The sequence below is a fragment of the Lynx rufus genome, unplaced genomic scaffold (genome assembly GCF_022079265.1).
Source record: "Lynx rufus isolate CCGP_SWC_20201006 ecotype Redwood Valley unplaced genomic scaffold, mLynRuf1.p SCAF_14, whole genome shotgun sequence".
Classification (NCBI taxonomy): domain Eukaryota; kingdom Metazoa; phylum Chordata; class Mammalia; order Carnivora; family Felidae; genus Lynx; species Lynx rufus.
In genome coordinates, this window is record NW_025814828.1 from 52,825,287 (window position 1) to 52,842,067 (window position 16,781).

A 16,781-nucleotide genomic window follows, 5' to 3' on the forward strand; every position below is an offset into this window, starting at 1 on the left:
CTCTCCCTCTGTCCCTTTCCCCTGCTCATGCTCCCTCTCTCTCTTTAAAAAGAATGAAATAAAGTGAGTATGGTTTAGGCTGAATATAGATGGGTCTTGTTTTTTTATCCATTCTGACACTTTTGTTTGTAGCATTTAGTCCATTTACATTTAGAGTGATTATTGAGACGTATTAATTTAGTGGATTGTATTACCTGTAAAGTCATCGTTTCTGGAGATTTTCTCTGTTCCTTTCTAATATTTGTTGTCTTTTATTTTTCTTTCCCACTCAAAGAGTCCCATTTAATATTTCTTGCAGATCTGGTTTAGTTTTCATGAACTCTTAGTTTTTGCTTGTCTGGGAAACTATCTCTCCCCCTATTCTGAATGACAGACTTGCTGGATAAAGTATTCTTGGCTGCATATTTTTCCCATTCAGCATATTGAATATATCATGCCCTTCTGGCCTGCCAGGTTTCTGTGGAGAGGTCTGCTACTAACCTGATTTGTCTTCCCTTGTAGTTTTGGGATTTCTTTTCCCCTGCTACTCTCAGGATTCTTTCCTTATGTTTTTTACTTTGCAAGTTTTCCAATGATATGTGTTGGTGTCAGCCTGCTTTTGTTGATTTTGATGGGAGTTCTCTGTGACTTCTGTATATGGATATATGTTTCTTTCCCTAGATTAGGGAAGTTTTCAGCTATAATTTTCTCAAATAAACCTTCTTCCCTGTTTCCCTCTCTTCTTCTGGGACTCCTATGATACAAATGTTATGACACTATATGTAATTGCTGAATTCCCTAAATCTATGTTTATGACCCAATATTTTTCTTTCCCTCTTATTTTCAGCTTCATTATTTTCTATAATTTTATCTTCTATATTACTTATTCATATTTCCGCTACTTCCATCATTCTGGTCATTACATCCAGTTCATTTCACATCTTAGTTATAGCATTTTTTATTTCGATCTGACTAGTTTTTAGTTTTTTTTTTCTCTGTGATAAGGGTCTTTCTGGTTTCTTCTATTCTTTTCTGAAGCCCAGGTAGTATCTTTATTATTCTTGTTTTAAATTCTGGTTTAGGCATATTCTTTATGTATATTGTGATTAACTCCCTAGCTGTGATCTCTTCTTGTTCTTTCTTTTGGGATGAATTTCTCCAGCTTGGCATTTTGTGTAGGTCTCTGTCTTTTGTGTGATTGTAAAGCCTGTTCCTGGTCCTATTTCCACTATAGCTGAAGTGTTGCAGCAGTCTATGATCAGTAAATATGGTGTCTGAGGTGTGTGTGGGGGGGGAGGGGGAGGTTGTGCTAATCTTATGGGGGGGGCTTGCTGCTGTTCTGTTTCTTAATCACACTTGGCCTAATAAAAACGCACCATCAGAGAACGGGGAGAGCAGGGTTGGTGTAAGCCACTCAAGTCTCCACTGTATGCAATGTGTTGCTTCCTGAAGTCCATCTGTGATGATAGGGGTGAAAACTGACATTGCTTCAATCTCTTCCCTGAGGAGAGGAGTGCCAGCCCCTGTTCAGGAAGCCCTCATAGAAGAACGAACAATCTGCCCTCGTATGTCCTAGACTTCCATCAGATCTCTGCCTTCACTCTGTGTCCAAGCCATCTGGCCATCTGGCAGTGCATGCTTCTGTGTTTTATCTCATGCGCATGCCTGTTTTTCAGAACTCCAAATTTTAGGCTCCTGGCACAGTGCAGACTCACACTGATCCTCTGGAGGTGGGTCTCACCCTGCTGTTATTAGTGCAGGCTTGTTCCAGAAGGGCACTGCATGATTCTGCAAGGTCTTGGATTTCACAGTAAAGTGTAGCAAAAAGCTGCCATCCAGGTTAGCTGCCCTCAGCAGGCATCTCTGCTCATATGCTAATGAAAGGGGTAGCCCTATAGCACCTGTCAACTCTTTTGTTCCCTGAAAAGTAGTGCCACCTCTCCCAAATATACCCCAAGAAGGGTAGAACTATTATCTCTCAGCGCAACCTGGAGATCCTCAGAGCATGCTGTCCAATCCCGAACCTCTGACTTTCTTACCCACAGGAGTACGACTATGTCTGATGGTCTTGACAGACTTTGAGCTCTGCTGCTTATAAAAACGGTGATCATCAGACCTTCTCATTTTCTCAGTCAACAGTTTTTGCATGTGTTTTTCTTGTGCAATCCCCTGCATTCTGCTTTCTCTCTCTCTCTGTCTCTCCTATCTCTCTGAGCAGGGCTCCCTCCCCTCAACAGCACCCATGATTCTTTTCTCCTCCAAGTCACATCTCTGTACCTCTAGCTTCCACAATGTGGACTCCTTTCTCCCTCCAGTTGTGCAGTTTGTTCTCTCAGTCCTTAGATAGATTTCCTGTGTGTTCAGAATGATTTGATAATTATCTAGCTGTGTTTCAGGGATGAGGCAAGTATAATGTTCTCCTACTTCTCCACCATCTTAACTCTTCTTCCTCCCAGCTTTCATTTTTTAAATCAGCTAAACAAGAAGAAAAAGGTTTTGAATTTTTATACTTACCCATATTCATCTTTTCTTGGTCAAGAAAGTAGTATCATGTATTATTAAAAACCTCAGCAGGGCTTTTATGACTCTGGAGGAAGGTCCCTCTTTTTTGGAAAGACAAGTTAACATTTGTTGTAAGATACCAATATGTAATTACATATTTTTAACTGCGTATTGCCATGCAGTGAGGAAATGTTCAATGGATTTGTCATCAAAGCATGGAGTTTTCTTTAAAAGATTTATTTTTGCAATTGGGCTTTCTCTTCTCTTTGAGCTAATTACAAAGAACAGTAATAGGCAAGAACAATATCAATAAAGAAAGATTATTGATGTAGTAGATGTTTATACATGTGTTTGTATGCATTTGACAGTGTGGATACAGTAAATTAATTTGGACATATGTCAAAAGTAATCATTGAGATTTAATAACATTTAATAAATGAAAATTGTATTTCATATAATTAAAGTTTAAGTTAATATGAACATAATTACTGACAATTGTAATAAGATAATGTCATTACAAGTAGAAATTCAACCCTGTGACTCCAAGGGTTTGCATCCCTCAGAGGAGTAGGGAATTTTCTGTGTTCGGAATCAAGTAATAGGAATTAATTGAACTATAGCTCTCCAATATATCCACTTAGTATCCCAGATCACCATAATTACTATCAGTACCATTTAAAGAGTTTGGGAAGCCTTTACAAATATTTACAATTGATCGTTATTACAAGAAAAATAGTAACTGGGGAATAATCAGGATACAAATTTTTCAAAATAGAAAAATAGAAGGAAAGGTGATAATCATATTTCAAAAATTACATATTATAATCCAATCCTTTATCATATGGATAATTAATTTATTTCTGTGTTCTTTTCTGAATTTAGCTAGTTTATGTAGCTCATGTTTAAATATGGGGCAGAATCCATCACTCTATTATAAGAAATCTAAGTTGTTACTTCCTGTATCCAACTTTTCAGAACAGAAAATGTCATCAAGTGTGGGTTAACGTTTATTTTATGGAATATTTTCTTGTATCTGAGAAATTCAGAAAAAGAAGAAAAACACTATTGCATTATTATGCCACTATTGCTCAATTTTATATAAAATCTCATGTACTTTGAAGTTTGGAATAGAATACTGAAAGTTTATTTTCCTATATCACTCCTCTTAAATATTGAGTAGAAGCATGTAAAAATGTCTACCTATACTTCCATGGTGGAACTAATTCATAAAGCACACTACAAAATAAAGCACATGATAAAATTAGACTGGCAAGCAGTCTTTTGAGATACTCAGGCTATTGTTCCCTGCTTCATCCCTGGGAAATATATAGATTACTGTACAGCTTCCTTTCAAAATATGTCCAGTTGCTCCTTTGTCCCACATTGCTATAACAAATGGTGGTTAGTTGTAACCATGTTAACAGAATGGTATGTGATTTACATGATGACAAAGCAGATGATTTAATGTTCAGCAGTCAGAAGGAAAGATCAGTAACTGATTTCTTGGCTTCAAGACTTACTTAACTCATTCAAGTTAATTTTACCTGCAATGAAATTCTTTGGAGATTATCTAAGAACAAAATTTAAAAATCTTTGTCTGCCATCTCAGAAATATAAACCTTTCTGGCATGTGTACACTATTCATTAAAATGTCCTTTATTTCTTCTTCTTTCCCAATATAATGAAGTTAGATTCCAGTAGGTCTGAACAGCATAAATAGAAGGAAAAAAGCCTTCAATTAATTTATTTACTAAGTACCCCAGAACAATGTGTTAATGGATGGCAAATTTTGAGGAAATTACATTATAATGAAAATAATTTAATTGTACTGGGAATGAAAAAATACCCAGTTATGAAAATAACTGGGTCTGCTTATGAGTGTAAACTAGACATAGTCTTATTCTACTTTCTGTGATATCATAGTTCTGGCTAACTAATTCTATGTTCTAAAACGTTATCACTTTTTAAATATTCTTTTCATTATTTATGTTATAGTTATATTGAAGTTGACCTAAACTCATGGTTCAAATAATTCCGTTTCAGTGCTCTTCTTTTTTACCCAGAGAAATATGGGTGGCTCTCTGTTCTGTGAAGGAAGCCAATGCAGCTCATTTTCATATCTGTTAATTATTACAGCTCTTGTTAGGCCTTACCATCAATATATATTTGCAATTAAAGCTCATTGCCCTTTCTTTTTATTCTTTAGCATTCTACAAGAAAAAGCTTAAGTATTTATAAAGCCATGAAATCCAAATAACCCTATCTTTTGGTCTTTCTTCTACAATCTCATTTTTCTGGCCCCATTAATAGAAATTAAATATAAGTACTAAGGATGTGTAATATTAAAAAAAAACACAACAACTAATGCCTGGACAACTGTTTTACCAGACATCTGGTTCCACACTGGCTGATTGAATGGTAAGCCAAAAGTTAGGGAAATTACATTACTATCATTATGTGGTTTATCACTTAAGTATTCTAAAGAGCAGGAATTTCCTCAAGTTCTTTCATAGTTATTTAAATTCAAGAATTGGTAGCTGGTTGATTTTTTATATTGACTCTGAGGTAAGTTACAGTTGTGATGGGGGACTTGAACTATTTGGACAGCTGATTGGAAATGTCATTCTATTAATAGCAAGACATGTGTCTGACTATGCCCGCCATTCCCTTCCTTCATTACAATTTATTATGAGATGACATGGTCACTTTTTTCCAAGGCTTCTAGGTCTTCTAAATAGCTCTTTTTTGTTCAAAATTTGGACCAGAGAAACTTCCTTTCATGGTTTTCTTTTCTGAGAAATGAAATTGCCAAGAGTGCAAGTCTTCAGACTCAGGTGAAGTTTTTCTCAGGGTATGGGGATGGGAACTAAATATTTAACATATTACTTCAGAAGGAGGGTCAATAATCTTATGGGAGAGATGCCAGAAGTTTAAGAAGTTAGAACTTTTGTCTTAAAGAGCTGTTTTACAAAGTATCTCCAAACATAAATATTCTGTGACATATAAAAATGTTGGATGAATATAAACACAATTTGCAGATGATTAAATAACTGCACTAAAATACTAGTATTTAATGCATTTAAGCTTAATTCCTACAGAAGTAGAATTGAAGCTCATTGTGCATTAATTATAGTTCACCTTATCTTGGCTTTCTTAACAGCTTAACTTCTTTTTAAAATATAGTTTCCTCTTCCTTGGCTGTATATTCTTCCTAAATTATTTTGATTTTTTCCTCTTAGAATAAAGTTGAAAGGCAAGATATGCCAGGAGAAGATCAGGTAAGAAAATGATAGTAACAACAGCAACAAAATTATATTGAGGAGAACTAAGTAAAAAGTATTTGTCTTCACACTAAGAACCTAAGTATGATGAGACAGAATGTACTCAATTTAATAATTTTATAGTCCAAAGTATAGTTACTGAATTGCTTTGGAATTGCTACTATTAAGAGCTGCCTGCAATGTGGGAAAAAGTGAGTCAAGTGGGATCTTTTCTTCTCGTACACCAAATATCCAGCTGGAAACATCTGGATGACTAATTGGTTCACTTTTCCTGGGTACTATTTAATTTTGTTTCTGTAAAAGTTCTAGCACCTGATCTTTTTTGGCTCTGGGTTTTTGGATGTCACGGTAGTTGGATATATTGTCACCTTCTTTCTGTTCTGTATTGTCTAAGCTGTGTGTGTGTGTGTGTGTGTGTGTGTGTGTGTGTGTGATAGAGAGAGAGAGAGAAAGAGAGAGAGAGAGAGATGGTTATATAATGTCCAAGTTATTTTTTGTTTCTGCTAGAGTATGAGTTTCTAGACATTTTTTTAAAAATTCATTTGTTTGTTTGTTTGTTTATTTATTTATTTTACACTTATTTTTGACAGACAGACACAGAGAATAAGTGGGGAAGGGGCAGAGAGAGAGGGAGACACAGAATCTGAAGGAGGCTCCAGGCTCTGAGCTGTCATCACAGAGCCCGACATGGGGTTGGAACTCACAAACCCTGAGATCATGACCTGAGCTAAAGTCAGATGCTTAACCAACTGAGCCACACTGGCGCCCCTAGATAATTGTTTAATGTTTATTTATTTTTGAAGGAGAGAGAGACAGAGCACGAGGGGGGAGGGACAGAGAGTGAGGGAGACACAAAATCCGAAGTAAGCTCCAAGCTCTGAGCTGTTAGCACAGAGCCACTGTGGGGCTGGAACCCACAGACCACGAGATCATGACCTGAGTAGAAATCTGACACTTAACTGACTGAGCCACCCAGGTGCCCCAAGAGTTTCTAAATAGTGGGAATTTTTTCTGTTTTTGTTCATTTTTTGTAAGGAGTATATCTCTTTACCAGGAAACTTTTTATAAGTAATTTACCATTGTCTTAAAGATGTGTTTTTGCAAGTGAGAAGAGTTTGTAAGTGAATAGACAGAAGGACTATTAAAACATGAATGTATTTCAGCAAAGAGATACTGATTTTTTAATTTATAGTCACAGAACTTAGAAAAGCTTCAATTACTATATGAAAATATATTCTTTATAAGGTGTATTTTCTTTTGCAAGTTTGGCATTTCACACCAGGGACTCAGGCTCAAGGTACACAATTTAATATATTCAAAAGATTTAGTTGAGTAGAATCACTTGCTTACCCAATTGGCCTTCAAAGTAGAGGGCTAAACATATTTTCTGAGAACATTTTCAGGAATTCACGTAGTAGTGCTCTCTCTCTCTCACACATGCATGCATACACACATACACACCACACACAAACAAATATGGTTAGCAACAGCAGGTTTGAAACGGACACTTAGAGATTCTTTTGTAAATTCCCCTCTAGGCAATCATCTTAGTATAGATTGTTTATATACGAGTGCACAATTTATGGATTTTTAAAAATATGTCATTAAAATCCTTGGTGGAATTAAATTGGATGTGTAAACATTCAATTAGAAAATTTGATTATCCCTTATTAGCAGACAGATATCTTGAAGATAGCCTAGTTGTAGAAATTCTCTGTTTAATTACTTTTGAGGAATAATATGAGCTCTGTCATGAATTTTGACATTTGGAGAGATTCATATATCTTCTGTTTTCAATCATTTTCAACGTGCTGCTACAGTATATTTTTTTAGTGTCTAAAGTAACTCCCAATAGGATAACAGTATATTTTTTTAATGTCTATAGTAACTCCCAATAGGAAGAGACAAATATATTTACAATTGAAAACTTTTGTCAAGTTTAGAGTTCTCAAGTAAAATATTTCCAAAATGCTATTTCTTTTTATAATTAATTTATTTTAAATTTGATTATAATTGTCATACAGTGTTACATTAGTTTCAAATACACAACATAGTGATTCAACAATTCTGTACATTACTTGGTGCTAATCACATTAAGTGTACTCTTTTTTTCTTCTAATTTTTCTTTAATGTTTATTTATTCTTGAGAAAGAGACAGCATGAGTGGGGGAGACAGAGAAAGAGGCAGACACAGAATCTGAAGAAGTCTCCAGGCTTTGAGCTGTCAGCACAGAGACTTGACACGGGGCTCGAACTCACAAACCGCGAGATTATGACCTGAGCCGAAGTTGAAAGCTTAACAGACTGAGCCACCCAGGTGCCCCTTGATAGGTGTACTTTTAATCCCCTTCCCTGTAACACCCATCCCCCAACCCACCTCCCCTCTGGCAACCACCAGTTTGTTCTCTATAGTTAAAAGAGTCTGGGGGATTTTGGTCTCTTTTCTTCTTTGTTTGTTTTGTTTCTTAAATTCCACATGTGAATGAAATCATGTGGTATTTGTCTATCTCTGGCTTATTTCACTTAGCATTAAAAAAAATGCTATTTCAGTTAATCCTGTCTTGGGCCATCCTGTTCATTTATCTACAGATACTTCTGGTTGTTATAGATTGTTTCTTTATGTGTTTTTAACTCAAGGACACACTATTGGACATGCATTCAATTGGTTGAGGGTGTGGCACTTGGGAGAAATCCCATCTTTAAATTATTCAGAATTGGAATTTAGACTTCAGATTTAGAATTTACGCTCTAGAGTCAGTCTGGCTAGGTTTACATTCCAGATAAAAATTACTAGCTATGATGTTGCACACATTACTCAGTGGCTCAGAGCTTCTCTTGTTTTATCTGAAAAATGGAGATCACGACAATGCTCAAATTGTTGTAAATATTACCTGAGATAATTAGCTTTAGTTTTTATATATAGTGCTAAATATTAGCTGTAGTTGCTATTTCTCTCCTTCCATCTCTTCTTTCCACTCCATTGGCACTGGCACCCCGTCTTCTTCTCCTCCTCCTCCTCCTCCTCTTCCTCCTCCTCCTCCTTATTCTCCTTCTCCTTCTCCATAGTAGTATTGGCTCTAACTCACAGTCTCCTGGCTCTCTGTTCCAATCCACACTACAAAGTTTATCCATAATAATCTTTCTTTGGCATTATCCTAAAACACAACCTTGTGCAAAAACCTAACTGATTAAAATAAGACTGCTATTATTAAAGTTTCTTTGTTGGGGCACCTGGGTGGCTTAGTTAAGTGGCAGACTTTGGCTCAGGTCATGATCTCATGGTTTGTGGGTTGAAGCCCCATGTTGCAGTCTGTGCTGACAGCTCAGAGCCTGCTTCAGATTTGGTGTCTCCCTCTTTCTCTGCCCCTCCCCTGCTTACACTCTGTCTTTCTAAAAATGAATTAAAATGTTAAAAAGTTCTTTGTTACTTTGATTCTTCTCTTTTTTTTAAAGGCTTACCTTTAATGCTAGTTCTCCAATTCATTTTTCAGCATTACTGACTTTTTAAATTTTTTTTTTAATGTTTACTTATTTTTGAGAGAGAGAGAGAGAGAGAGTTCAAGCGGGGAGGGGCAGAAAGAGAGGGAGACACAGAATCTGAAGCAGGCTCCAGGCTCTGAGCTGTCAGCACAGAGCCTGATGCAGGGCTCGAACTCAGGGACTGCAAGATAGTGCAGACACTTAACTGACTGAATCACTCAGGCACCCTACGGCATTCCTGACTTTTCTACTTTATTTCAGGCAATTAAATCCTCCTGCTGTTGTTGGTCAAAAACAATAGGTGTTAAGAATAAAAAGAAAAGGAGGCCGGCCATCTTGAAAAATTGTGATGGTAACAATAAAAGCAATAATATTATCAGCTTACACATATAAGCTTTACCATCTGCAAAATACATATGTGTGTGTGTGTGCATGTGCGTGTGTGTGTGTGTGTGTGTGTGTGTGTGTGTGTGTACAGGCTTACAAAATGCCTTACAGATACTTTCCTAACTTTTCTCATTTAGACAGGGGCAAGAATTTGTCTGAAGGAATAAACATACATAAATAATATATGAATTTGTGGGTATTTGACTGGACCATGAAGAGTCTTTTTTTTTTTAAATAATACAATAAGCCTTAGAACATACAGATAAGTATATTCAGAATTGATGACAAAGTCCCCCTAGGTATACAAGAGATAACACTCTTCAACTAGGAGTTTGTAAGGAGGCATTATCCTAATTAAAAAAAAAAAAAAGAGTTTGAGCAAGGAACAGAGATTGGAGAGCACTACATGTGTTTGAGAGATAATGAAAGGCTATAATTTTTCTGGAAGGATGTAAAGAAAGGACTAGCCTGGAGTGTCATTGTAGGTGTCTGTAATGCTTTGGATTTCTATGGATAGAAGTTGTGGAGGGTTATGGTCTAATACAGAGAGTCCTAACCCCTTGATTCTTAAAGCCTGAGCAGACTACTGTTGGGCTTTATTTAAAAAGTCATTTAATAGATTTATTTCCCCTCATGTTTTGGTTATCACCACACTTAACAGAGAAGAAAAAAGAAACATCATTACCTTTCCCTTCATCACATGTCAAAGTATTCAAGATTCTTATTATCCTTGGATGTTGTGCCCTTTTTAGATGGCAGGGGTTTTGTATTTACTGCTTTCTGCATCTATGTACTAAAGTCTAACTGTGTTTTGTTATTTTTTGTTTCTAGTCAAGTTAGTTAACATACTTGGCTTCAGGAGTAGAACCCAACGATCCATCTCTTACATATGACACCCAGTGCTCATCCCAAAAAAGTGCCCTCCTTAGTACCCATCACCCATTTAACCCATCCTCCCACAAAGACATAAAGTCTAAATGTTTTAGCAGAATGAATGAAAATTGACTAAGCAAAATGAAATTATGAAGCAGTGTTGTGTTAGTAAATGTTCAACTATTGTTTGAAAAAACAGGCATGAAAATAATATTTAAAATAAAAATAATTTAAAATAAAAATAAAATAAGTAAATGCATGGTATTCTTTATTGTAAATTCCATATAGTCAGTTGATTTCCAGAGAATACTTTTATTGATTTTTTTAAACTTTTTATTTTAATTTCAGTTAGTTAACATACAGTTTTATATTAGTTTCAGGTTTACAATATAGTGATTCAACAACTCCATGCATCACCCAGTACTCATCACAAGTGCACTCCTTAATCTGCATCATCTACTTAACATCTCTCCCCACCCCCTCTCCTCTGGTAGCCATCAGATTGTATCTATAATTAAGAATCTGTTTATTTTTTATTTATTTTTTGTTTTTTTTAAATTTTAAATAGTTTTTATTATTTTTTGTAATTTTGAATTCTCTTTAATGACAGATTCATATTATACTTACATATGGACATTAATTTTACTTATAAAATATATCTCATATTTAATTAGTTAATAGACTAATATACTAATAATACAGAGTAAATTTTATAAAGTTAGTATGTAGTAAATTTTATGAAGTTATGTCAGTTATTAACCAACTACTGTTGTGATTTTTATAATAACTAGCTTAAAAAGAACTTCAGGCTTTTAAAAACTATCTGGTTGGCTAAATGGAGTAGAAAAGTATTAACAAGCACAGTATACTAGCACCATTTATTACAAGTTTACTATATACCTGACACGATCTTAAACACTATGTGTACCAGTCTTAATGAATCTTTACAACAGTCCAATGATGTAGCTTCTTTCCAGCATCTTCATATATAAGGATGCTTCCCTAGTAACTATTTCTATTTTTGTGTGACAATTCATGCCACACATTGTAAGGATTATACTTATCTATTTTTTCCAGGGAGTTGCTAACCAAATTGCTATTTAGTAGTACTGGAGTTGGTTGACTGAGGCCTGCATCTTGATTAAAGCACAGTAGGAATGCATCTTCCACATTATATATAGAAATAACTTATAAGCTTAGCTTCTATAAATAAATGAATGAATGATTCCTGTTACTATGTTGAAGCATGTAGGATACAGGGCTGAGTCACAAAATTTACAAGTATTTCAAATGTCAATGAGAGAGATGAATTAAATGAAATTCTTGTTGCACATGGAAATACAAACTCATTACCAATTTGAAGATTTGTACAGGTTGTAAATTCAACTTTAAATTCATAGATTGCAGTAAGGAGCAAAATCTTGCAGTGTTGTACATATTTGTTTCTTTTCACTGCATAAAACATATCAGTTTTCCTATTAGTTAAACTACTGTTGTAAAATCCAGGCTGGTGATATCATGGGATTACAGATTTGATTTCAGATATTCTTTTTTTTTCTTTTTTAGTTGTGAGAGGACTGGTTTCAACTTTGTTATTTTTTTAAATTTTTGCCAAAATTTTTATTTAAATTCCAGTTAGTTAACATACAGTGTAATGTTACTTTCAGGTGGAGAATTTAGTGATTCATCATTTATGTATAACACCCAGTGCTCATCACAACAAGTGCCCTCCTTAATACCTGTCACATCTTTAGCCCATCCAGCAGCCCACCTCCCTTCAAGCAACCCTCAATTTGTTCCCTATAGTTAATACTCTGTTAATTGGTTTGTTTCTCTTCTCCCCACCATGTTCATTTCTTTTATTTCTTAAATTCCACATATGAGTAAAATCATATGGTATTTGTCTTTCTCTGACTTATTTTTCTTGGCATAATATTCTGTAGCTCAATCCATATCATGGCAAATGGCAAGATTTCATTCTTTTTTATGACTAGTAATATTCCACAGTATATGTATGTATATAAACACTTGGGCTGTTTCCATAATTTGGTTATTATAGATAATGCTGCTAAATCATCAGGGTATACGTATCCCTTTGAATTAGCATTTTTGTATTCTTTGAGTAAATACCTAGCAGTGCAATTGCTGGATTGTAGGGTACTCCTTCATCCTTGTTAGATGCTCTGCATCTTGGAAGATGGCAACAAGCAGAGTGGGGATGATGGCAATAGAGTGAGCCAGAATCACTCGAGCAAAGTGTCACCATTTTAGGTTCAGGAATTCTTCCATGATGAACTGGCCAAATTAGGTTACTGTCATGATGGAGCTCTGTCCTGCAGCCAGGATCCCCACTGCCCAGATGTATAGTGCAGCAGACCCAAGTAACATCTCAGTACAACACCCCCTTTATAGATGCCCACAGCCAGTGTTGAGTTATCATCAGGAAAAAGGCAGTGTGGGGATTGCCATTATTTTTACAGACTGCAACCACCTAGTTGTTTTTTTTTTTTTTCAAAAACTGCTTCAGCAAAGACAGACAACAAAGATGTTGATGATGAAGGAAACAAAGGGAGCAATGCAAGATTAAATGAAAAAGTACATATTAGTTTCTTGAACTTCATGCTTATTGGCTTATTTTACCTTTCTGGACTTGACTAAGGCAAAATGCAGGTACATATTGTGTGTCATGATGACAGCTTTCACGATGCCCACAGCCTGCTCAATCTGTGGGAAGTGACATCCTGAATAGGAGGGCAGGAATATGCCCTTGAGTACCTGGCTCTGTCTGGGTTTAACTGTAACATAGATCCAAATGTGAGGGCCATAATAGTTATGAGAAAGTCTAAAGAATGCTTATAGCTTCCATAAGCCATATTTGTCCAGAGAAATGCAAAGATATCTGCAATGGTGATGAGAACTCCACCCCATAGAGGATACCTTCCTATAGACAGAAGATTGATGGAAATGGCTGATTCAATAATTTCTTGCATATCTGAGCAAAAAATAGCCAACTCCACCATTAGCCATAGGATAATTTATAAGACCCTGAGATACTGATGGTGACATACTTCAGCAACCCCATGACCACTTTCAATCTAGCTGCAAGGTGCTGGAGCAGGAGTCCCATGATGGTGGCCAACAAAATAACCCAGAACAACTTAAATCTAGCCACTGCTCCAGACTGCAAATCAGATTCAATGTTTCCTGGATCCAAGTAGGCAGTGCTCATGAGAAAGTTGGGTGCCATGAAAGCGCAGAGTTTTTGAAAGTTAAAACAAGAATACTATTCCTCAGGAATGGTGATCTTCTCATCAAAGTAGGTGATGAATGACTCTTGTGAGTGCCTGGTGGACTGGGGAAGAAACACATTACTGTAGACATGGCTGAGGGTACCAAGACTGGCAGACACCCCATGGTCTCCAGAAGCATCATCATCAGACATCTTTTTTTTTTAAGTTTGTTTGTTTGTTTGTTTGTTTTTGAGAGAGAGAGAGAGCATGCAGGAGGAGGAGGAGGAGGAGGAGGAGGAGGAGGAGGAGAGAGAGAGAATCTCAAGCAGGCTTCTCACTGTCAGTGCAGAGCCCGACTGGGCTCAAACTCACAAACCATGAGATCATGACCTGAACTGAAACCAAGACTTGGATGCTCAACTGACTGAGCCACCCAGGCACTCCCATCATCTGGCATCTTCTAATCAGTACCTAACACCACAGTGGAAGCCTGAATTCCCAAGTTCTTAGAATAACATTCAGCTCTGCAAGCACCTGACAGGATCTCCCACAGCGCCCACTCCACATCCCGGAGCTAACACCAACTCTAGTACTATCTTGAAAAGGAAGGTCAAGAGTGGACATAATTGTCTTGTTCCTGATTTTAGAGGAAAAGCTTTCAACTTTTCAATGTTGAGTAAAATGTTAGCTGTGGGTTTTTCATATATAGCCTTTTTTAATATGGAGATATGGTCTTTCTATGCCCAAAGTTTTAAGAGCTTTTGACAAGAAATAATATTGAATTCTGTGAAAAAACTATCTGTACTTATTGGGAGGATCATATGATTTAATACTTAATTTATAATTTTGGGCTAACTTTGGGCTTAGTTTGTTCTTCTAATTCCTTGAATTATACAGTTAGAGTGTTTATTTCCTATCTTTCTTTTTTTCCTTAAAGTAGACATTTGTTACTATATGCTCCCCTCAGTACTACTTTTGCTGTATCCCAAGGATTTTAGTATATTGTGCTTTTATTTTTGTTTGTCTCAAGATACTTTCTGATTTCCCTCTTGGTTACTTCTTTGATTAATGGTTCATTCAAGAGTATGTTTTTTAATTTACATATATTTTTAAAATTTTTCAGTTTTCCTCCTGTTACTGATTTCTAGTTTCATACCATTATAGCTAAAGATGATACTTGATATGATTTAAATCTTTGAATTTGTTAATGTTTGTTCTGTGGCCAAACATATGATCTATCTTGAAGAATGTTCTGTTTATACTTGAGAATTTGTTTTCTGGTGCTGTTGGACAGAATGTTCTGTGTATGTCTGTTTAGTCCATTTGGTTTATAGTGTTATTTAGATCCCCCATTTCCCTATTAATTTTCTCTTAATGATCTGTCTAATGATGAAAGTAGGATATTGAAGTCTTTTACTATTATTCTATTGTTGTCCATTTCACCTTTTAGTTCTGTTAATATTTGCTTTAAATAGTTCAGTGCTCCAATATTGGGAGCATATATATTTATAATTTTCTATTATTTTGATGAATTGATGCCTTTCTCACTATATAGTATCTTTTTTGTCTCATAAAAATGTTGACTGAAAATATTTTATCTGACATAAATATTACCATTTCTACTCTCTAGGTTACTGTTTGCATGGAATATCTTTTTTCCATCCATCCCTTTACTTTCAGGCTATTTTTAAGTATCTTAGAGGGATCAGATTTAGGAACTTGTTTTTTAATCTATTTAGCCACTCTGTCTTTTTTCCCCACTGATTATTTATTTTTTTATTATTTTTTTCATCATGATAAGAGTACTTCTTAATTCCCATCACCTATTTTACCCATCCCCCCACCCACCACCTCTCTGGTAAATATCAGTTTGTTCTATATGGTTAAGAATCTGTTTATTGATTTGTCTCTATCTCTCTTTTCCTTTGCTCCTTTGTTTCATTTAGTAAATTCCACATGAGTGAAATCATGATATTTGTCTTTGACTTATTTCACTTAGCATTATGCTCTCTAGTTCTATCCATCCATGTTGTTGCAAATAGCAAGATTTCATTCTTTTCTGGCTGAATAATATTGCATTATATATATATATATATATACATATATATATATATATATATATACACACACACACACATATATACCACTTCTTTATCCATTCATCTATGGATGGGCACTTGGGCTGCTTCCATACATTGGCTATTGTAAATAATGCTGCAAATAAACATAGAGATGCACATATCCCTTTGCATTGGTGTTTTTGTATTTTGGGGTAAATACCCAGTAGTGCAATTACTGGATAATAGTGTAGCTCTATTTTTAATTTTTTGAGTAACCTCCATATTGTTTTGCACAGTGGCTGTACCAGTTCGCATTCCTACAAGCAGTGCTAGAGGGTACCTTGATCTTTGCATCCTTGCCAACACGTGATTCTTTTGTAGCCACTCTGTGTCTTTTTTATTAATATATGAAATTTATTGTCAAATTGGTTTCCATACAACACCCAGTGCTCATCCCGAAAGGTGCCCTCCTCAATACCCATCACCCACCCGCCCCTCCCTCCCACCCCCCATCAACCCTCAGTTTGTTCTCAGTTTTTAACAGTCTCTTATGCTTTGGCTCTCTCCCACTCTAACCTCTTTTTTGTTTTTTCCTTCCCCTCCCCCATGGGTTCCTGTTAAGTTTCTCAGGATCCACATAAGAGTGAAACCATATGGTATCTGTCTTTCTCTGTATGGCTTATTTCACTTAGCATCACACTCTCCAGTTCCATCCACGTTGCTACAAAGGGCCATATTTCATTTTTTCTCATTGCCACGTAGTATTCCATTGTGTATATAAACCACAATTTCTTTATCCATTCATCAGTTGATGGACATTTAGGCTCTTTCCATAATTTGGCTATTGTTGAGAGTGCTGCTATAAACATTGGGGTACAAGTGGCCCTATGCATAAGCACTTTGGTATCCCTTGAATAAATTCCTAGCAGTGCTATTGCTGGGTCATAGGGTAGGTCTATTTTTAATTTTCTGAGGAACCTCCACACTGT

At 35.8% G+C, this 16,781-nt stretch overlaps 1 pseudogene; it reads right to left on the reverse strand.

Moving 5' to 3' along the window:
• Positions 1 to 9,949: 9,949 nt before the first annotated feature.
• Positions 9,950 to 13,947, reverse strand: LOC124509276 (natural resistance-associated macrophage protein 2-like; annotated as a pseudogene).
• Positions 13,948 to 16,781: the final 2,834 nt, after the last annotated feature.